A 19695-nucleotide genomic window follows, 5' to 3' on the forward strand; every position below is an offset into this window, starting at 1 on the left:
CAAACCAAAACAAAAACACAACACCCCACAAACGATAAAAAACCAAACCAACAAAAAAACCCCCCCAACAATCAGTGGAATTATCCAAAATCCTACCAGCAAGGAACTTTTCCAGACTATCTGGCATTAGTGTCAGGACACCTCACTTCACACTGCAGCTGTGCCGCTTTTCTAATAACGAGCTGTTAGGTTTGTCTCTGATGGAAAATGAGTAATCTCCTTTCCCTCCCTGGCACAAGTGGATAATATATGCATGCAAAACTATCAGAAACCTCAGCAGCATTGCCAGCCTTGGTAACATGCAGAGGCAGGACCTTTTTTACCTTTACTTCCACGTTGGCTTGTCCAAATCACAGCTACTTTAGGACCGATAACACTCTGTGAAAGGGTTGGTGGCTTTCCATGATGTACTAGCTAGAGAAAAGGGGGTTCTTCAGCACTGTAGCTTAGTAGCAAACTTTATCTGCCTTGCCAGGAAAGTGCTTTTTATCTTCCTGAAGATAAAGCTCATCTTAGCTATGCAGCACAAGCCAGTCCATGCTTCTTTCAAAGCCCTGAAAAGACTCTGCACCAAAAGAAGCTGATCAAAGAAAAGCTGTTCCAGAAGCAAGTGGTCTCTTTCTCCCTTCTTTCCATGTGGTTCAGGGATAGCAAACTGCTGTTCTCTCTGATTCTGCCAGAACTGCAGAAAGAGCTCTTCAGTAGCTTTGTGGCTGGCTTTTAAAACTGCAGCCAGCCAGCTGAAATGTGAATGACATACCTGCACAAGCTATGTATTTGTGATGGCAACCAGCCTACCAGAAAGCCCTAGTTAACTCACAGTAGCTGTGAAAATGGTGTGAACTAAGCCTAACAGAGAGAGCACAAAGTGGCAGAAGAGTCATCACAACCTTTGCTGTGCATGTGTTCTAAACTCCACATCCCATAATCACAGTGGCTTCTGGCTGATAACCCAGCATTTAATTCCCTAATACAATGGAATAAGACCTTCCCATGCAAAGACAAATCAGAATCAGGAAAGAGCAGAAGATGCCTGCTTAGAGCAGAGAACACTTGCTGTAGAGGACATTGCTGCTGTGGCAAAGCAAGACTTCTGGAGCTCTAAGCACCAGCTGTTTGTGTAGCTATGATTGGAGGCTGTATACAGTAGTTACACTTCTGAATCTTCCTGCATAAGCAAGCTTGAAAATTTTAATTGGGATTTAATGTTGCTTTTTTTGCAGATACAACTGCACAGATCTGGAGGATTCTGCCAGTGGCACCATAACTCCTGAGATAGCTCTGTAGCATAGAAAGAAAGCCTGAGAGGCCTCTATAAAGTATCATAAAATTCTCATAATCTGCTCTTTGCCTATTATTTCTCTTCTCTGCCTTTCTAGCACCTTTTCCTTAAGGAACTCATTATACCTCTGGGCTTGGGATCTGTCTGATCTGACATAACTGGGTTTTTTTAGGATGCAGGACAATGTTTTTGCTTTTATTTGCAAAGTATTAAGCACTATGGATGCTAGTTGCCAGAGAGACAACTGCCCTAGGAAGAAAACAACTGATGTGCTCAAATCAGTTGCAATCTGCTATATGACTGAAAGGAACAATGGCATTTACTAATAGAAAAAAAAAAATGGAGAAAAGATGTGATTATTTATAGATCTATTTTTAAAAACTATGTCCATATTCTTTGTAAATAGGACTTTTGGGGGGGGGTTTTTTTGGTTGTTTTTTGTTTGTTTGTTAGTTAGTTAGTTTGTTTTTCCACACTGGGTGGAAGGATGGACATATGTTTTAGAAATGCAGCCAATCAAATAGATTCCTTGATTATTAAAGTTACTGTTGCACAACAGGACTCATAGTGGCCAAGAGTCCTTATTCAGATTCTACCAATTGTTGTCTAAATGACTCGATCGGGGCTCCTCACTGCTCTGCCTTTCATAAAAGAGCATCCCTGACACAAAGCTTCAGGTTAGAATCTGTGATTAGAGAACACCAATCCTTCATATCATACGATAGTGTGTGCCAAAAATGATGGTTACTTCTTTTCCATCTGGGAAAAGTACAATATAAAGTGACCTAACATGGAAAGTGATGTATCATAATTGTGAGTGCAAGGACATCAAGCAGTAAAATCACGGACAACTGGAAAAATAGAAGAATAGCACTGATCATTTTCCTGTTGCACACCAGCAACTATGTATTCAAGGTGACTTGTGTTAGTAGTAGTAGACATTTTAAAGAAAGAGGCTGCTACCTATAAGATAGAAAGTGATTAAAGAACAAGACTCTTAAATGAAGTGCTCTGTCTTACTGGAGCAAACAAATTGTAAATCACTATAAGCATTAGACAAGTTTGGACACTGAAAACAAGAATAGAAGATATTTAAGAGCCCAATTTAATTGTCTTCTTACGCATGTATAGAGAGTAGTGAGATTCATATGAAGTAAATCCTGAATTATTGCTAATAATATTGCAAGAAGTTTAAAGATATGCACACAGAAACAAAAACATAATCCCCCAAACCCTAAAATATTAAATTGCAAGAATGAAAAACAGAATGTACCTTTTAGGTAGTATACATTCTAAAACCAGCAAAAATAACGATTCTTAAAACTCTCAGACTGCACATGGTTCTAAGAAAACAGAATTGCACTTGAGAGAAACCAGTGGCTAATTTCTTGGAGGGTCTCTTTGTGAGCACAAACAAAGGAAGAGCAGAGAGCTGGAACTACTAGTTTAACAAGCTGGGAAATACAAAGATTAAGAAAAAGTCCCTGGAAAGATTTTCTTCTGTAGAAAAGGAAAAAAAAACATCCTTCAGTCAAGGAAATATGAAAATGCATAACAGGAATAAGCTGAAGGAACAATAGTCTGAACAAATCCTCCAGCAGGTACAAACACCTACATGATCTCAGATGATGTTTCCTTGTTACTGTTTACTGTCCAGGTTAACATACGCACTGAAGTCTCTGAGAGGAACTCTCAAGGTTAGAATGGAAATGAAGAATATTTTGCATAGGCTGTTGACAGTACATTGTACAAAGCAGATCAGTAAATGCAGAGATCATACTTCATTTGAAAAGACATTATTTTATCTTTCTTAGCTTATTGTCTTCCTTTCATGCTTGTTAAAACATTAAATATTTACAGTGTAAGTTAAAGGAGTTGATTCTGCTGTTCAATTACTGGGTTTTACTGTACTATGTTATTCTATACTTAGTAGATAAAAAAATCCATAATGAATTAATAAACTTTTTACCACTCCAGTAACAATTTGATGTAAAATTATTTACTATATATTGGAAATACAACTTGCCAACCTGTCTTTTTCCCATCTGAAGGTTTGAAGCACATTGTTTTACCCTGGTACAATGCTACTGCACATATTAAACCCAGATATTTAAATAAAGGAAAGAAAGAGTTTCCATTTGTGCATTCTACATGAGGAAGACTTTAGATAACCATCTTAACCAAAAAGTAACTTTCTAAAGAAATTCAGCAGACAGAGCTAGGAGGATATATGAGGAGAAAGAGAGAGATTAAGGGGATTAAATTTAAAAATGGTAAGAAAAAGAGCTAGAGATGAGGTCAGCAGCACTCTTGTTTAATTCTGAATTCCTCTGCTTTAAGGAAATTGGTATAAAGAAAATGGCTTAAGGGGCATTGCTGCAAATACAAAAGGCAGGGAGTTGCCTTTGCAAAAAGTCTTTGAATGCCTTAGCAAATATGGGTAGGACTAATCTGATTACAAAAATAATATACAGAACCTAAACCCATAGCTGATGTGGCTACACCAAGTCGTAAGGATCCCTGAACCAGAAACTGGAATTACTAGTTGGGATCAGGAGGAATGCTGGTGAAATGCTGGCTCTAGAAATGCAACCCTGAAAAAACTTTGTTCATTTGTCTCTGAATGTTGGACCTCTGTCTCTGAGGCTCCTGTGCATTTAGCAGCCTGGTGCCAACACATCCCCAGAAGGGGCTCATTCTTCACAGGCAAGGGCCATTCAGAATAGACAAACTATCTATTCCTACATCTCTCAGCCCTGAGGATGTAGATGTGCCTACAAGAACAGAGTCCATCTCAAATGCAGTGGCAGTAGCTGGTTTTAGTTTGATTTTAAAGAAACAGGAGTACAATTAAGTCCCTTTATACAGCAATTGATCTCCTGGACATGAATCCCACTTCAGCCTGAAGTGATTCTGACCTAGATATTTCACTTTCCTTAAAGATTTCCAAGCTCCTAGGTGACAATGGCTGTCGATTTGAAAATGTGTGAAGAGCTTTAGGATTAGAGGAAAATAATCCTTTCATCCTTATTGGTGCCCTAGCTGCTTATCGAAACACTACTCTTTTCCCTTGACCTCTTTCTGTCTCTTGCCTATTGACTCCTTAATGATTTATGCCCAGTGACACATATGCAGAAGCAGAGGCTACAGTCTACTTTCTTTCCTTGTAAAGTTTACGACCTTATAAAGGGGAAGGTGGCAGAGGTGGTTTGAATCTCCCTTGCTGAAAAGATCACAAAACCAATCTGTATTCTGTGTGAATCCTGCTCTGGCTGTGGTTCAGAAGTTGCAATCCTCTCACTTTGTCATAAAAACAAACAAAACAAAGAGGTTAGCTCCTAATCTCTAAGGACGAGTCCCACCTCTGAGTCCCAAGAACGACCTGCTTCTTCAAAGCACTGTATGTGCCTTGGTGAGGGATGGAGGAAAACATATTCCAGTTCTCTTCTGGGCAGCCTCTTCAACTGCTTAAGTGGTGTGTTTCCATCTTTAGGTGCCTAACTAATTTGTGCATCAGGTAGGTGGTCTAGGCACCCCAAGAAGGTTGTTGGGCTAACAGCAAGCCATGCTCATGCTCAGTGCACAAGATGGTTTTTGAGTGCAGCCTTTGGTCTGAATGATCAGACCATCAGGTATCACACAAAACAAAAATGAAAATACCACAAAGTCTCCCCCACAATGAAATTAAATGGGATTTCTACTAGAATATATATATGTATGACAAGTCTCATATATGGGACAGAGAAAAAAGTGGTAAATCCTATCATGGCTGTCCTATCAGTTTAACTTCAGTTTAGTTGAGTTAAATTTAATTTGTGATAATTTAGCTGTTAAGTACCTTTTATCTAATTTTCAAGACACGTAGCATGAGACTAATGACACTTTCTTTCCTTTAATAAAATATTATAAAATTTACAAATTAAAAGGACTATATAAGCAAAAAAAAAGCTGCTATAGTAATAACAATGCTCCCACTTCTGAAATGCCTTCCCTTGAAGAACCTTTGGACTTTTAAAAGCATTAATTAAGATTTCATCACAGCATAGTCAGAAAATTATTGCTGAAATTACTTTATGGAGAGTAAAGGAGGAGTAGAAATTAAGTCCCAGAACAATAAAGTGATTTCCAGAATATCATAAAGATTTTTACAGATATTTGATAATGATGACTTTAATTTACATCAAAACAGTGTGTGGTACAGGATATTTTCCTTCAAAAAATGTCACCAGGAAGTGGTCACATATAGTGTATTAAGAGCAAATTTCTCTAGAATGTATCTTTGTTTCAAATCTCTGAAAACACATCCTAATCTCCTTAAGTGTATTAAATTAGTAAAGGGAAATAGAAGATTTAATCAGATTTCAGTCACTGACCCCTTGGTCTGTACAATAAGATGGACCACAACATTTTTCAGAACTATTGTTGAAATTGTGTCAGAAAAACTGGATTTGCTAAAGGACAAGAAATATCAGAAATGAAATCTTGCTCACAATTTCAGTATGGAAAGAGTATTGTTCTTTCAGTCGATTGCAGTAACATGCAAGAAGTGAGAAAAAAAGAGCTCAAGAGCTATTCTTCTGTGATTAAGGTTAATCTAGAAATAAAAAACCTAAGGCAACTTAGGTGACAGCAAGACAAATTTGAATCAGAGCTCAGGCAATCTAACCACTGAAACAAGTTACAAATGATAAACACTCACCCACATGCATATATGCACACAGACACAAGAAATCTGCAACCTTAGGAAAGATGTAATCGCCCACTGAGAGTGTATCAGTTTTCACACCTGCAACATTTTATAGGTATAAATATATATTTATATACACACACATAAATGCACATCATTTTAGTGGTGTCTGTAGCACAATTTCTTAGATTCTCTGTAATGTGTCTTACCAGTTCTGCTTTGGATTTCATCTTATCTACGTGTGTAGATAAGATCTTCTTAAATCTTCCTTCACGAAGCCCAAACATGATGATGATATAAGCATACACACGTATGCTTAGGGATGTATAGGAAACTAGTGTCCAGTCTGCTGGATGTGGGCAGAAGCAGTGATCCCAATGAGATGTGCTGCTGCTTCCCAATCTGGCAGCCAGCAGGTGCAGAAGGAGGGAGGGAAACAGAGCATTGAATTCACTGAGGCGCTGAACCAGAGAGAGGTGGATGGGAGGAGGAGGCAGAAAGTGGAGAGGGGAATTAATACTAGGTGAGAAATAAAAGCTTTGTCTTTCTTACATACCTTAACCCTTTTCTCAGAGGGGATATGAAAGAAAGCATTGCTCTCCATAAGTTCCTTCAGCAAGAAGCACAGCAGTGGGCTGAATCCTGCAATCTTGAAGATTGTTTACAGTGTGAGATGCAGGAGACCTCTGTATGTTTGTCTGGAGGTGGGAAAACTGCCTTTAAACTTTTGGAAAAACTCTTCCAAGGAAGAGAAGACAGTCACTCAGACCAGGATGATAATGAAATATGTCAGTGGGAATGCGGAAGATTTACTCAGGAACTTTTCCTAATAAGTAAACAAACATTTATTGACACAGTTGCTATGAATAAACAGCTTTAAAGATAAAGGATTCTTAAAATCCAGTTTAGTTTTCATTCATATTCTGTCCCTTTTTTGCATTTTTGTGTCAACAATGATTATCATCTTTATTTTTATTACCAGGCAGTTTCTTTCCATTCTTTTAGGTTTTGAGTCATGATTATGACAAATATAATTGTTTTAAATCAGCTATTTCTAATGGATTACTTTTAACTCCCAAAGTTCTTAGATTTATGTGTGTGTTTTAAAAAATAAATAATTTTTCTGACTACATTTAAAAACAAATTCTTCCAAAGATTTTTTTTTTTCATATATGTTCTCTTTATTTTCTGAATTATTCTGTTGAAGTATTCATGCCTGACACCTTAGCATCTGGATTTTATTTATTTATTTATTTATTTATTTACTGTTCTGAAATTCTGAAATTATGATTGAAATGTAAGTAGAATACATGGGAATTTTTTCCATTTAAACTATTCTGTACTCATAAAGTGGTTTTTTTTGCTCTGCTCTGTACATGAGCATGAGAGGAGGATGACCAGACTGCACACATCCCATTTGCTTCCTTACCACTGCTGGGACTGGCTGCCTGGCTGGGAAAACGTATCTTCAGCAGAACTCAGCTTTTGTGTAGGATCAGCCTCTTACTCATCTGGGGTTTATTTTTTCAGAGCTTTATTCATCCTGCAGTCTGATTTACTACTAGAGGAAGTTTGGCCAAGTGAGAACAAGGGAGGCATTGTACGAATTTATATGAAGACGGGAGGAGGTTTTGTAACTCAGTCTTTGGTGTTCAGCATGGGATAATCAGCAGGTGGCAGCTAATGTGTGCTTAAATAATAGATAAATACACTGTGTGTAATATATATTAACTGGATGCATTTTTCTCTCTTTAAGCATATATATATAAACAAATTCTTGCTTCAAATTGTCAAAAGCTAGAAATACTCATTAGAAACCAGGGGTTGAAAATCTAACTGTGAGTCATTTCTACATTATGTTAATCTGTTCAAGCACACATTTGAAATGAATTCATGATTTTATTTCTCAGATGGTAAAGGAGTGGCAAAGAGAAAATTCAATTGCTGGTGGCAGCTGGCAGTGGAGATGAAAACACACATAGTGTGGTATGAAGTGGAAGGCCCTTTATAAAGTGTGAGAACAATTTCAAGTTTCTGCAGGAGCTCTGGCTGTTTGGGGAGCCCTGTTGCTAAATGCATGTAAGGTTCCTGCACTAGAACTCCAGGGTGGTCCAGCCATCACCCTGGTTTGGTGCTGAATGTCCCTATGAAGCTCCGGAGCAGTTTTGAAACAAAGCCTCTGACTACCTACTGGAAAGGAAAATAGTTTGTGCACACCTAAATCTTTTTAACAGTGAAGGGAAACAGTCAGGGAATCTCTTTCAGAGTTGTGATGTGGATCCAAAGCAGGCCACTAGCACAGACAATGGATATGGCAACAAGGCCAGAAGAATAATTAGCCACATTTCACGTGGCTGTGTTTCATGTGGGGGTTTTTTTGGTTTCTTTTTAAAATATGCCAAGACCTGGAAAGAACCTGACATAATAGCTGTATGCCTAATGGTATATCAGAATAATTAGTGTACCTCTGAGCAATTCCTGTGCTTGTTTGTAATCCTTAGTGTACTCCCAATGACACCTGTTTTTACTAATTGATACAGTTGATGAGGAGAAGGACTATGTTTAAAGATGGGAGAAGGAGTATTCTTAAATTGAGTTACTTTGGATTTTAGAGGTGCAACTACATGTAGAATACTTTCTCTAGATTCTGAATAATGTAATATTAACTGGAAACCATATTTTTTTCAGGTGCTCATGAATTATTTAGAAAATTCCCTACAGTGTAGAAGAAGCCTTCTTGCTGTTTGTTTGAGTATCAAGCAAACCTTTATTCAATGTTCATGTCATAAGCATTTAAACAGAAAGTAAAAGGTTACTTAGCAGAGCTTGTGTGCGATTGACAGATATTGGAATTTGACTGCACTTCTATGCTATTTAACATGATAACAAATGAAATGTGTGCATCCAGAAAAGCTGGTTTTGGATGGATGACTTTTACTTGCTGATGAAATTAAAAAGAAATAAATTACATTCCAGCCTCTGTGAAACTGGCTTATAATGCTGAACTGAACTGTAAGCGGTTCACTAGGAAACTTCTAATAGGTTCTCAAAGATTTTTACTTCATTTTTTCTAAATGGAGAACAAAGTATGATAATCTCCCAGGAGACTTCTGGAAAGGTACTTTAAATTGTCAATTTGTGCAAGGAAGCAAGACAGAATTTTGCAGAGCTGATGTGTTGATAGTATGATTGCTCTAGCTAGATTTATTTTGCCATTGGGATTTTACATCATTGTTTTATTTAACTGCTACATGTAAGAGAAATTACATAAAACGGATAGTGTGCAGATGAAATGGCACAGAATTTAGCTTTGGAATACCTTGATTTACAAAACCTAAGGACAATAGAAATGTTTCCACTTCTATTATTTGTTTGAAAAGCAAAGGAAAGATTTTTTAAATTTCTTTGGTAAATTCCAAAAGTGTATAAGATGTTGTTCTCTGCTAGTGGAGGACAAACTCAGATTTACTGGATGGTAACTCTCAATTATGGTGGAATTTATTTTCATGTTTTCATTGGACAAGGTGAATTAAGTGACCTTTTTTTCCTATTTTCTCTCTGTGCATTGATCCTCAAATGATTTTGGATTCTGATGCATTTGGTGTAAAAGTATGTATTTTGACCTATGAACATTCAAGAAGGCTTGATCACAAAATATCTTTTTATTTTTTTGTTCATTATCAGTTTCTTTAAACAAAAAATTATCTCAGGAATGTCAGTTTTTTTAACATTGTGTCAGGGATAATTTTTGTCAGATTTTGAACCAGGGAAGTTCATACAATTTTCAGGGAAGTTCATAGCTGCTTTAATGACAGTGGATCTTATTAAGGAGGAAAGAATTTTGCCCTGGTAAAAATGAAAACATCATAAATATTTGCAGAGGACAAGAAGTCATTCCACAGTATCAGTTTATGATGCTCTTGATGTCTGGAAGATTTTTCATCCTGTGTTCGATCTGGTTGGTACTTCTTGTTACACGCTCTCAGGGTGGGATATAATAACAACATTACATCTTTTCCTGAGCTTTATGTCTGGGTTACTTTCTGAAGACAAGCAAGAGTAGAAGAAATGTAACTCACTTTGATGCAAACAAAACCTGAGTAATAAGTAGTTTCCAGTTTTCTGGCACCAAGCACCCAGAGGAGCTGCGTGTTTCACAGTGTCCCCTAAGCTTTCAGGTAATACCCTGAAGGATCTGTGTCCTGGTTTGAGCCAGGATAACACTCATTTTCTGTCTTATAATTATGCTTTCAGCTATGTTTCTTCTGCTGAAATGAAAAGCAAGTTTTTCAGTCAGTGGCTTCTTCTAGAACTGATAACGCTCAATATTTATAGTTACAGCTAGAGAATGGCACGCAGAACCAAGACCACTGCTTGGTTCTGAAGAACACCTTAAGCTCTAGAAAATGAAAGGGAGTAAAGGGGTCACATCTGCGACCCTCCTTTAGGAAAGGGAGGACAAGACAGGTGACCAAAATTCACCAAATGTGTCATGCTCAGTATAAATATGAGGGATCATAGAATCATCAAGGTTGGAAAATGCCTCTAAGATCATCAAATACACCCTACAACCCCTAACCACTAAACCATCCACTGTAACTCTCCATCTACCCATCTTTTGAACACTTCCAGGGATGGTGCCACCACCACTTCCATGGGCAGCCTGTTCCAATGCCTTACCACTCTTTCTGTGAAGTTTCTCCTAATATCTAACCTGAACCTACCCTGGTAGAACTTTACCCCATTTCCTCTTGTCCTTCTCTTGTCCCCAGAGAGAAGAGGCCAGTGTTTGCCTCACTACCACCTCCTTTAAGGTAGTTGAACATCCCCAGTTCCTTCAGCCTCTCCTCATAAGCCCTGTTCTTCAGCTTGGTTACCCTTCTCTGCACCCTCTCCAGCACCCTGATATCCTTCTTATACTGCAGTGCCCAGAACTGCACAGTACTCAAGGTGCAGCCCCACTAAGGCAGGGTATAGAGGCAGGACCACCCCTCCGGTCCTGCTAGACACACTGTTTCTGATGGAGGCCAGGATGGAGTTGGCTCCCTTGGCTGCCTGGGCACACTGCTGGCTCATGTTCAGCTGGCTGTCGATCATCACCCCCAGCTCCCTCTTTGCTGGGCAGCTCTCCAGCCACTGCTATCCAAGCCTGTAGTGCTGCTGGGGGTTGCTGTGGCCAAAGTGCAAGACCTGATATTTGGCCTTATTGAAACTCATGCAGTTGGCCTCAGCCCAGTGACTGAGCCTGTCTAGATCCTTCTGCAGAGCCTCCCTACTCTCAGGCAGATGGACACTTCCACCCAACTTAGTGTCATCTGCAAATTTACTGAGGGTGTACTCTATCCCCTCACCCAAATCATCAATAAAGATGTTAAACAGGAGTGGCCCCGGCATTGAGGCCCGGGGCAACACTACTGGCAACCAGCCACCAGTTGGATTTAATGCCATGGATCGTGAGGGTCAAGCCCCTTCTTCCTTCTCCCTCACCCAAGGCTGGCATCCTGGGAGGTTTCTTTCCATTCATCTGCCTGTGGTCCCAGTCTGCGCTCTCCTGAATCCATGTATTCCTGCCTCCAGCTCCCAACTGCTGCCAACTCCAGGAGCTCAGCCTGGAACTTTTCCAGGGCCTACCCTGTAGCCTTGGTGGTGATGTGAGCATTACCGGGGGAAGGGGTGTGATTTCACTTGTGTGTACATCTGTATACATTTAATAATTTTTTGTTTTTCATCATTACTGTTTCATTTAAGCTGTGCAGTTTAGTTTCCAACCCATAAGTGTCTCTCCCTTATTCTCCCTCCTTTCTCTATCAGTGAGAGGAGGGAGATTAATAGAGAGCATCTGTCATTTGGTTAATTGCCAGCCCAGTGTTAGACTGTGACAATCTGTCTCAAAGAGATTGTACCAGTAATATGCACATGTCTGATACCTTATGAAAATTTCAGTCTTTTCACTGGTCCTATACCAGCCGTCCCTATTAACAACATGACCATGGTGAATTTCATGGTGTCAGGCTCAGACATCATGATTCCTGCCAAGAACAGCCTCAACCCACTCTTTCAGTCACTTGGCTGCCTATCCTTTTTTTTTTTTTTTTTCCTACTGTTATTCATTTCTCTTCATCCTCTGACCTTGTTTCCACCTTCACTTTGTTCCTTTTTTGGGGCAATCACACCCCTTATTTTTTCAACATTAACAACCATTAGGGAAATTTGTCACCTTCCGTCCTAATGATTTATTGAACTAACCAAATAATATTGCCAGTGTTGCTTTTTCTGTCCTTTGTTCTCATTTAGAGTTTGTTATTTTCTATGCATATGTCTATTTTAAGGTAAGATCAATGGAGTTTCAAGTGTTCTTGATAGGGCCCAGCATGTTAACCCAACAATTATTACATAAATGGAAATTGCTGAGTAAAAGCCCATAAGAAGACTGAGAGAAAAGCATCTGGAAGCAGTGCATTTTTTCTTCTTTTACCCTACTCCTCTGAGATCGGAGAGTGATTATCAGTGCTCATACAACTAACACTATATAAAGAACTGAAACCCTTAGGACTTTGAGTGTGTTCCAGAAAGACAGCACTTCCAAACTTACCCAGGGTAAAGGCTGCAGAATAGAAGTGGTTTTGTGATAGTGTTTATTTGTTAAAGACATTTTATATCATAAATATGTCCTGTAGTGTTATTTAAAATAGGTTCAGACTTGAAGAACTATGGCTTTACTGTGTTATTTGCTATGCAGAATTAATTTCCATGCCTACAAGTGTATATTTGACTGAGGATGCTAGTTACATTCACAGAGACATGGTAGAACACATATTACATATCTGACTTTTCTTGAAGACTTCTTTCTTAATCTTACATGCATTTCATACCAGCCTCTCACTGCTCATTATTCATTACGACTTCCCCCTCTTTACCCAACAGTAGACACTCCAAATTAAAAACGTTTGAGGGATCCAGATCACTGATGCTCTCTGGTGAAACCTTTGTCCAATTAATGAGCATGAATTAAAATCCCATTAATTTGATTATTGCACTGGTGTTTTGCATTCATTTTTTGGACCTATGATTTCAGTCTTCATGTAGTCTACTATGTAAACACCCCTTTTGAAATAAGAGGCACTATGTTTTTCCAGTTGTGTTCAGCTCTCTCTACTTCCCACCCCAGTTTCCTCCCTGTCTTTCTTCTTAGCTCTAGTGGAAAACACTGGATGCAGGAGACAGTATGGCCACCAAATGATGCTGTTTGGAACTACCAAGTCAGTTTTTCCCCATGCTCCTCAGTATGTCCATTGCACAGCCATGCTCTGGCCTGACATCCAGCTGACACAGGTCCTGCTCCAATGTTTAGTGGGGCTCCATGCCAGGCCCCAGTTTAAACATATTTTTTATCTTACCAATTGAGTATCACTGTTCTTGTTGTTTCCCTAATGTTTGGACCTAGTATAAATATGATCACTCAGCTATCAAGATGTCTATACTCCAAACTGGTCATGCTATAACACCATAAAAAGCAGCATAATAAGCAAAGCCATAGTATGATATATAGAATAACTAACACCAAACTGAGTACAATACACTAAAGTCATTCCTGACTGAGTCATTAGCTGCTGAGGAGGAAATTCACTTAGATAAGGCAAAACAAGGGAGGTTTGATAAATAGAGCAACAAAAGGACTTTCTTCTAAGGACAAAAGGCCATGGGCACACACCCCACACATGGGGGTTTTCCTCATCCTCAGTCACCAACACTTTTTGCTTAGCAGCTTTGAAGGTTGTTGCTAGTCCCTGAACAATAAGTTCCACTTCCTGTGTAACAAGGGTGGCAGATGTTCACTACCATGCATTGTAAGTCTGAAGGTATGTTTCCATTGTAAATAGAGTCTGAAACCTACTATTTGAATGTCATTCCCAAAGCTCAACTAACACTCTGTCACTGTCATTTTAGCATCCTAATTACATCAACATTGTCCTTTGTGACTCATACTGCAGATTTCCAATCAAAATGTCTCTGATGAGGAAAGTAACATTATGGCAATCAAGCAGCAGAGCAACCTCTTTAAATAATCCTAGCTTGTTCAGCATCCCAACTGCACTGTAGAACATAGATCTGAACAGTTAAACATGGCAGGTAAGCACACATCACTGTGAACTGCTCTGGCTTAGATAGCTATAAAGAAGCATTTAAACATGGATGAGACTTGGCAGTGCTAAGTTACCAGTTGGCTTTGATGATCTTAAAGGTCATTTCCAACCAAAATGATTTTATGAATCTATAAGAATTAGCAGACTTCAATACACCTCACCTCTTGAGCCCCATGACACTGAATGATGATAGAGAAAAAGCAAAACAATAAAATAGTGTTTTCCATGTATGCTTCCATAAGTGCATATGAATTCATGCAACAAAAATTTTCATATAACAGACTCATTAGAAATGTTTTCACATGATTTTATTCAAGTGTGTGGGAACCATATATCCAGGAAGTTTTAGGTTTCTGGGTTCTAGAGCACTGTGAATGCACAGAGCTTCCATTTTCCCAAGGAATCACAGCTGTAAAATAAAGCTTGAAAAAGTAAACTGGTGTATCCCAAGAACTACAAAATCTTATTATGAGACTATGGGAAAGCAGGTCCTTAGATTCATTGGCTGCTGCTTCTTATAGAGTTTACAGAACTCCTTCTCCCTCACGGCAGAGGGCTTTCAATGTGGAAGTTTAAAATAGTCTCAAAAAAAATGCTCTTTTTTTTTTTTTTTTTTTTTTTTTTTTTTTTTTGTGTGTGTGATACTCCATGAATAGAAAGCATGACTGCAGACTATTTGTTGACTGGAGAAAAATGATGCTAAATACACTTGGTTGAAATGCTTCCTTAGGAACTGGTTTAGCAATTAAGTAGGCCCAGAGAAAAGATGTTTGGGTGATGTTCTCTGTATTTTGGAACTCATCAGAGATGTGGAATGGATATGATCTGAAATTCTCTAGCTCAACTACTGTCATGGGATGATTGCTGTAATTTAAAGAAATTTGCTGTTGATTAGATGCTGTGTTGTAATACTGCATGTTAGGGCTGTGCTAGTTAGTTTGTGCTATGAGGTATTTTCTGAACAGTTGTATTTTTTGTTCTTTTTGTCCTAAAGTGATACATGAATATCCGTAGTGGAGAGTCACATCCTCTCTTGACTACTCCAGTACTATGACACTGGTAAAACAGACTCCTGTCTAGGCTTGTCTCTTCCCTGAGACTGGTATGGCACTGCTGTCTCTACAGGATTGCCATGTGGTGAAGAAAGAGAGAAATAGAGAAAGGGAGAAAGAAAGAGAGAAAAAGAGAGAAAGAGAGAAAAAGAGAGAAAGAGGGAAATAAATAAATAAATAAAGAGAGGGAGAAAGAAAGAGAGAGAGAAAGAGAGAAAGAAAGAAAGAAAGAAAGAGAAAGATAGATGATGGTTACACTGGCAAGCCATAGCTTATGCCTGATTTAGTTTCCTTGAACTTAAAATTGACTTAAAAAGACTCACCTTTGTATAGTATTCTGAAAGTACATACAGAAATTGTGTAACTAAGACTGGTTCCCCTGTACTGCATGAATCCTCTGTTTAATGACTAGTTGGGATCTATGAAGGCTTTGTGCCTTTAGAGAAATGTGTTCCATCAAATGGCTTCCAAATATCAGTGGAGGTGGTGGATTCTCCAGTATATCAGGTGTATGAAGTACAGGTTGTACAGCTTGCAGAAGAAACTCTCATTTGCACCAGAGACAGGTCCGTATCATCATATTTGTTTCTTGGAGTGTTTGCTTTCCAAATAAACCCTTTTTACCATGTAAACAGAAGCCATAATCTGTGTGCAACCTTTCAGCATGAGTTAAGGAGGGCTGGCTGAACTCATGCCCTTAAACACAGGTCACAGAAGAGTCAGTTTGCTGCTTCAGAATGGCCAAACAAGTTATGCAGAATAGATCTTAAACACCATAGGCATTGTGACAGTCTTTCCAAGCAGTAGTTTGTTAGCATATCTATGAACTTGTACAAAAGGACAATGAGGTCAGAACTTTGCTTGCAGAAGGCATGTGCAGGTACATAATACACTGTATAGCACTTGTGTGTAAGGCTGTGCCATCTAAAAGATCTCCATGTGTTTATTTTGGTGTAAACAAAGCTTTTTAGTTTGGTAAAAACTAATGTCTATTCTGGTACAACTTGGATATGAGGAAGAATTAGGTCTTGGTCCCAAGATTATATGAAGAAGGGATGGATGGAACTGATGGATAGAGAGGAAGAGCTGGCATGCAGTAGAGCTATTATTTTCACATTTCCTCTCATTTTGCATATTGCAAGTTCAGAGACTTTTTGAAAAACCAGTCAATCTGCTACAGAAAATCAAATCTTAAATAAAGATGTATTCATCACTGGAAAGTGACCCAATTTTTCCATTTTCTGAAATACAGGAGTAGTATCAACACTCTCTGTTCAACTGTTCATTGTGTTCAGAGATGTTTCAGGTGTTTCTTAGCTGACATGGATCTAACAAAAAAGACACCAAAAAAAAGAAGATTATAACAATTATGCAGTAGTTAAAAAATATGTATTTATGGAGCTCAGTCCCATGTTAACTCCTTAATGCATGTTACTGTTGTATTATGCTGTTGTGGCATGTTGCTATTAAAACACAAAAACAAATAAAAAGATTTTCTTTTGGAAAAGGATTATAAAGTGTCTGCTTCTAATGGACTTTGCTGTCCTCCAGGTAAAATTTTCCCTTCCTTCCTCCCTTAGTTCTCTCAGATACTGACGATTATTTCCCCAAACCATAATTTTCAATTTAGAGCTTTTTTTCTAACGACATAAAAATTACAGCAGAAACCACAGGGAAACACTTTTTCTGCTTACTAACTTTGAAATTATCCAGTGCAAATCTCTAAGAACATGATCTTTGTAAAATCATAATATTGTGTTATAGACTTAGCCATAATGACAATGAGTGAAGGCCCTTATTTCTATTTTCTCCCAGAATCCCTTCTATGTTGGAGCAAAAAAAAAAAAAAAAAAAAAAAAAGAGCTAAAAACCCAAAGTTATGACAAGATTAAATATTAGTTTAGTGTGTGTTTCTGTTCCTCTTTGCAGACACTTAAAGATAAAATTAGCTTTAAAAAGCTTCTTATATAGTATTTTATAACTATGTTTTGCATAGTATTTTATAGATGTTTTACAAAGAGTCTATGCAAATCACTGAACTTCAGACAAGAAATTAAATAAAAATTATGAATTATAATGTAACTTTTATCCATAGAAAAAACCCCAAAAACAACTTACAATATGCAACTCATAATGATGGCTGCATTCCTTGCTTAATACATTCTAATGGTTTTGAAAAAAAGTGTAATTTAAGCTATAGCAATATATCTTTTTTTTCCCATATAATCTTTACTTGAAAAACAGAAAAGTCAAAAAACCCAGCTCAGTGGGATGTGTTAATGTCCTATTGTAGAAGTGCTAGGGACAAAATTTTCAAAAGTGCTTGTCATCTATATGTTTTAAAATCCAGCACTGTTTTCAAAAATAAAGTAGGCATTTTAATTGGGACTTAATTTAAAAGTTGGGTGTCTGTTCTAAGATGGTTGCATAATCTACTTCTCATATTAAAGGAGAGAGAGGTGCCTTAGTAAATAGTTCCACTCACCATAAGATAAATGTTTGAGAAGGAGAGTAGATGCTTATTTCTTACTTTCTCTTTTGATATAGTCATTAATCCTCTTTTGGACCCAGAGAATCATAGAATGGTTTGGGTTCAAAAGGGACCTGTGAAGATCAACAGTCCTGCAGTAAGCAGGGACACCTTCACCCAGATCAGGTTACTCAGAGCCCCATCCAACCTGGCCTTGAAAGTTTCCAGGGATGTAGCATCTACCACCTCTCTACACAATCTATCCCAGTGTCTCACCACCATAATTGTAAAAAAAATCTTCCTTATATCTAGTCTAAATCTACTTCTTTTATTTTCAACCATTACCCCCCATTCTAACACTAAAGGCCCTGCCAAAATCTTTGTCCTCATCTTTCTTACAGGCTCCCTTTAAGTACTGAAAGGCAGCAGGAAGGTTTCCTGAGAGACTTCTCTACTCAGGCTGAACAACCCCAACTCTCTCAGCCTATCCTTAGCTCCAGACCTACAATGATCTTCATGGCCCTTCTCTGGACTCACTCCAAGAACTTCATGTCCTTCCTGTGTTGGGTGCTCCAGAACTGGACACAGTACTCAGGTGGAGTTCTCACCAGAACATCTAACCTGTATTGACTGAGCCAAGTGGATAAAGCAAGGTCAATCCTTTCTAGGTTGACAGCTGGGGGATGTAAGGAGCAGCTGTCAGTAACTCTGTTCTGGAAAACAGGAGAATGAAATCCAAATACTTTCTGTGATTCATCTGGTTTCCTGTCTTCTAGGAAAGAGGTGTAACAACTAAGCTGTCAGGAGGCATTCAGAAATAAAGGTCTTTGTGTATCCAGGGTGAAATTTAAATTTAAACACTTGACAATTGGAGCGGAATACGAAACCAATCAAAATCACTGTGGCTGTGTAGACAAACATCCTCTGTCTGTGAGGCATCCTAAAAATATATCAGAGTCACATGAAAGCCTGCAGAAAGTATAAATCCCTGTTTCTAAACATCAGAGAGAATCCATTTTAATGACATATTGTGACAACGTAGGTGAGCACTTTCAGCTACATATGGAAAATACATCTCTGACCCTTTTCTCCATGCTGACTCATGTGAGGTTCAGGGATGCTCCAAATACAGCAATGGGGTCTAAGTATGCAGGCAGCACAGGGAGAGACTGCTTTGATTTGAACAGGGATACCCCTGGGCTTTGGATATCTGAGTCATGGCAGAAAGCCTCTTGGTTTCCTCAGAGCTCATGAGACAATAGACTTTGTTCTCAAGAGTCCACTGACAAAAACTTGGATGCAAAGGTCTCCAGGCATGGAAAGCTTAAGTAGCAACTGAGATGCTGCAGCATCTCACGAGTGACTAAATGGTTGCATTTAAGAACATGGAGTAGATGCCTAAGTCCCCATGCTGTTTTAGATTTGGAATTACTAGTTTTCAAGGAGACTTTGACTTTTGAGGCTTTATATGAGAAAATTAATAAATGCCTAAAGGTCAAATGGTTTCATTTTATGTCAGAGCCTAAAAATTCAGCTAATGTGCCAGGGGAATTTTCTAAAATTTCTGGCTATTGTTCAGTGATTAACATTCAAATTCTGCCCTCTCCATACCTCTACTTGCTCTTGGAAATGCGATTTTAGAAACTGTTGCGTAAGAGGCTTCCAAAAGCTACCCTCCCATTTCTCTAGAAAAAAAAGCAGGTTTTTTTTTCATTCAAATAGTACATTAATTTGCATAACAGAAGGTTTTCTTAAAATGTCATGGAGAAGAAATAAAAAGCAATAGTCTTTTAGGGCTCTGATATATTTTAAAATGGAATCTAATTAAACCCCCATATTTGCTAATCTTTGTCTTTAAAAAGTAGCTGTGGGTGTTATCAGCTGTTTATATCACAAAAAAATGGACAAACAGTGATTCTTCTCAGATTTTTGTTTAGATTTTTTGTTATCAACATAATCACATGAGAAAATTGTTTGAATACATTCAATATTAAAATCAGCAAATAGTCTTTAAAGGAGAGAAGGTAATTAACTTGACTTCTTAATGGTGCTTCTAATTT

The 19695-nt window shown here is 38.2% G+C and overlaps 1 protein-coding gene across 3 annotated transcripts in view; it reads right to left on the bottom strand.

Annotated features, from left to right (window-relative positions):
- FUT9 (fucosyltransferase 9) overlaps positions 1-19695 on the bottom strand; it is a 109168-nt gene that overhangs the window by 15455 nt on the left and 74018 nt on the right. For 2 of the 3 annotated variants that reach the window (XM_071741300.1, XM_071741301.1), the window contains exon 1: positions 324-724. The exons of the other annotated variant lie outside the window; for it this stretch is intronic. The gene's annotated coding sequence lies outside the window, so the exon portion shown is untranslated. Of the gene's footprint in view, positions 1-323; positions 725-19695 lie in introns of those variants that run through there. 3 annotated transcript variants of the gene reach the window in all.

This window comes from Heliangelus exortis, chromosome 3 (assembly GCF_036169615.1).
Source record: "Heliangelus exortis chromosome 3, bHelExo1.hap1, whole genome shotgun sequence".
Lineage (NCBI taxonomy): Eukaryota > Metazoa > Chordata > Aves > Apodiformes > Trochilidae > Heliangelus > Heliangelus exortis.